The sequence below is a fragment of the Callithrix jacchus genome, chromosome 22 (genome assembly GCF_049354715.1).
Source record: "Callithrix jacchus isolate 240 chromosome 22, calJac240_pri, whole genome shotgun sequence".
Classification (NCBI taxonomy): Eukaryota; Metazoa; Chordata; class Mammalia; order Primates; family Cebidae; genus Callithrix; species Callithrix jacchus.
Genome location: NC_133523.1, coordinates 17,638,677 through 17,642,846, shown reverse-complemented (window position 1 = coordinate 17,642,846; position 4,170 = coordinate 17,638,677). Strand labels below are relative to the sequence as shown.

The window sequence follows — 4,170 nt, the reverse complement described above, 5'->3', positions numbered from 1 at the left end:
TCCAGGAAAGCCACAGATGATGCTGGAGCAAGGAGGTGGAAGCACCGCTGGTTAGAGGGGTCCCTTGGTGCCAGGCGTGGTGGCCGGTGCCTGTAATCCCAGCTACTCAGGAGGCTGAGGCAGGAGAATGACTTGAACCCGGGAGACAGAGGTTGCGGTGAGCCAAGATTGTGTGCCATTGCACTCCAGCCTGAGCAACAAGAGTGAGACTCCGTCTCATAAAAACTTAAAGGGGTGTCCCTTGGTGTGTGTTGGTGGTGGGGGTGGGGATACTAGAGGGCACCGCCAGGGCACAAGTGGCCAAGCCAGAGCCCCAGCCTGTGCCTGGGGACCAGGAATACACTCCCTTCGGCAGACCCGGGGAAGAGGATGTATTGTGTGAGTCACCCGGCTGCTGTGAGAACATTCGGCGCCCGGCAGCCCCACGTGGGCTGTTACCAAGCAGGAACACGGCCCCCAGAGCCCCTCCGAGCCGCCTTCCCCACGGGCTCCTGCTCTCTGTTCCCACAGCTGCTCCCTCAAGGCCACAGAAGGAGCGTGGGATGGGGGGACAGGCGGAGAGAAGGCTGTGTAGGCAGCACAGCCAGCATTTGGGAGCTCCAGGGTAGGATGGGGGTGCGGTGGGGCTTCCCTGGCAGAGGGCCCACTGTGTTCTGGGGCTGCTCAAGTCTCAGGACTCTGCTCAGGGTGGGGAAACTGAGGCTGCATCTGTTCTGCACATGGACAGACACCTCCTTCTTTCCTAAGAGCGAAACCCTGCCCAGGGCCTGCAGAGTCAGTGTGACTACTCCCTCACTCTCTGGCTCCAAACTCTCTCATGGCTCCCCAGTGCCTTCAGAATGAAACCCACACAACTCGCCAAGACTCATGAGGTTCTGCTCAGTTCCTGTGAGCCCCTAGGTCTCAGCAACCCCACAAGCTTTTCTCATGACCCCCCTGTCCCCACCTCAGGGCCTTTGCACACGCTCCAACCCCTGCTGCCTAAAGCACCCTTTTAAAATTACAACTGTTTCATCCCTTAGGAAATGTGCGAAGAGTTTATGAAAGGTAACATGCCCAGGAACACACAGCAAGCTGGCCGGACTTGGGATATGAACCCAGGTCCATCTGACTACCCCACTCCCACCCCCTGGGGGCCCTTTCCCGGCCATGCTGTCACATCAAAAACAGACCTGGGCCGGGCACAGTGGCTCACGCCTGTTATCTCAGCAGTTTGGGAGGCTGAGGTGGGTGGATCACCTGAGATCAGGAGTTCAAGACCAGCCTGGCCAACATGGTGAAACCCCATCTCTACTAAAAATACAAAAATTAGCTGGGCATGGTGGTGCACGCCTGTAGTCCCAGCTACTCGGGAGGCTGAGGCAGGACAATTTATTGAGCCTGGGAGGAGGAGGTTGCAGTGAGCTGAGATCACGCCACTGCACTCCAGCCTGGGTGACAGAGTGAGACTCTGTCTCAAAAAAAACAAAAAAACACAGACTTTCAGACCAATCCACCATGGAGCTGGCTGATTCTCAGCCCCTCTAGATTTTTTTTTTTTTTTTTTTTGAGACACAATCTTGTTCTGTCACCCAGACTGGAGTGCAATAATGCGATCTCAGCTCACTGCAACCTCCACCTCCCAGGTTCAAGCAATTTTCCTGCCTCAGCCTCCTGAGGAGCTGTGACTACAGGCGGGCGCCACCACGCCCAGCTCATTTTTTAAATTTTTAGTAGAGCTTGGGTTTCAGTATATTGGCCAAGCTGCTCTTGAACTCCTGACCTCATGGTCTGCCTGCCTCGACCTCCCAAAGTGTTGCAATTACAGGCATGAGCCACCACCCCATGCCCCTCCGGATTGTGCCACCTGTAGCTAGGCGCCAAAGACTGTCAGGTCTCGGGCCCAATCCACCCCCACCCTGTTCAGGGAGCTCCAAAGCCACCCGGCCCCCAATTCCCGCAGCGCCACCCCTGATGTGGCCTCAATTTCTCCGTCCCACTTTCTGCCCTTCAAGCACTGCTGATGGTGGAGGCTTCAAGGACGCCGCAGCCAAAAATAATCGGGCCCTGACCTACCTCCAAAAATTGGGGCAGCCCCGCCCAGCCACCTGGCACCCAGGAGGTAATTAGTGCATGTGGCAAATTAGGGTAATTAGGCCTGCAGGAACTCAACCTCGGGTCCAGGTCTGGTGCTCAAAGGGTCCTCAAGCACTGCCTCCTCCCATCTCCCACTCACCCTGGTCCTAGATCCTCAAATCCACTCCCCAGTGCTGGCGACCGCAACTCCCCCACCCTTGGCCCCGGCTCCATTGCTTCACAGGGGTTGTTTGTTGAATGAATTAACTTTGGCCGTGGGCAGAAGTCAGGTTCTGAATTTAAGGCAGGGTCTCCTTCAAGGGATGCAAAATCATCAATAGTGTTATGTCATCAAACTCCCCTTTGCCTGACCCCCATGTGTGTACCCTGTACTGGAAGATGACAAACTCCAGGGAAGCGTCAGTCCTGGTCTCAGCCCTTAAGAGACACGCAGGCTGGGGGAGTCAAAGCTGGACACAGACACTCCCAGGGGTCAGGGCTGGGCCAGAAAGTGGGAAAGGGGCTGGAGAAGGTCTAGAGGTGGAGGAGAGAGAGCTTCTTGGGGAGGAGAGCATTGAAGGTGAGGCTTTGAGGGATGAATAGGAGTTTTCCAAGAGGCAAATGTCTGGAAGTTGGTTCAACCAGCTACGGTTTGGGGAATGAGGAGAAGGAAGAGGGAGGTGGCTGGAGGGGGCACATGAGGGTCCAGGAGCTAAAGATTTAGAGGTTGGGTGGCCGGCTAAGGCAGTTTCTCTTGGCCAGGCCAAGCGGTGGATACGCTCATTGAGGGACCCTGGCTGCGGAATTTGTGGCTTTAGCAGATTGAGATCATGGCAGGTCCAGAAGCTGATGAACAATTTCAGTTCACTGGTTTTAAAAATATTTCAACTCTTACACTCTCACAGGTAGAAGGAATTGTGTACTGGCCACATACGGAGGCATTGCTTTGATTATCTTATATTTCAAGTTAAGGTCCAAAAAAACTCCAGCTGTGAAAGCAGTGTAAATGGATTTTAAACTGTCTCTGGTTCTTAACATCATCTGTTAAGTTCCATGCCTGGAGAAGCTAATCCAAGTCATCATGTGATCATACAATTTGTACAATAAATTATGAACCTGGAAAAAAAAGATTTAGAGGATGTTGGCTGGGCACAGTGGCTTATGCCTATAATCCCAGCACTTTGGAAGGCAGAGGTAGGTGGATCACAAGGTCAGGAGTTCAAGACCAGCCTGAACAAGATGGTGAGACCCTGTCTCTACTACAAATAATTAAAAAAAAAATTAGCCAGGTGTGGTATCAGGTGCCTGTAATCCCAGCTACTAGGGATGCTGAAGCAGAGAAGTGCTTGGACCTGGAAGGCGAAGGTTGCAGTGAGCCCAGATCACGCCATTGCACTCCAGCCTGGGTAACAGAGCAAAACTCCGTCTCAAAAAAATAGAGTTAGAGGGTATCATGCCAGGTTGGACCCATTCCTGCCTTTGAGAGTTCAGACATGGTTGGAGTCCTCTAACTCCTGAAAAAGAAAAGCATAAGAAGTTGCCTCAGGATCAAAACCACGTATCAAAAATAAATATGGTGTTTATAATAGCAAGCATTGCTGGGCGCGGTGGCTCACGCCTGTAATCCCAGCACTTTGGGAGGCCGAGGCGGGTGGATCACGAGGTCAAGAAATCGAGACCATCCTGGTCAACATGGTGAAAGCCCGTCTCTACTAAAAATACAAAAAAATTATCTGGGCATGGTGGTGGGTGCCTGTAATCCCAGCTACTCAGGAGGCTGAGGCAGGAGAATTGCCTGAACCCAGGAGGCAGAGGTTGTGGCGAGCCAAGATCGCACCATTGCACTCCAGCCTGGGTAACAAGAGCAAAACTCCATCTCAAAAAAAAAAAAATAACAAACAATAGCAAGCATTTATTAAGTGCCTATACCTTCTCTTCACATAACAACTCATTGGAGGCTGTGTGCAGTGGCTCACACCTGTAATCCCCGCCCTTTGGGAGGCTGAGGCAGGCACATGACCTGAGTCCAGGAGTTGGAGGCCAGCCTGGGCAACATAGTGACTTGCCATCTCTACAAAAAATACAAAAATTAGCCAGGTGTAGCAGTGTGCACCT

At 52.8% G+C, this 4,170-nt stretch overlaps 1 pseudogene; it reads left to right on the top strand.

Moving 5' to 3' along the window:
• The first annotated feature begins 2,854 nt into the window (after positions 1-2,854).
• Positions 2,855-3,108, top strand: LOC108589546 (ATP synthase F(0) complex subunit k, mitochondrial pseudogene; annotated as a pseudogene).
• Positions 3,109-4,170: the final 1,062 nt, after the last annotated feature.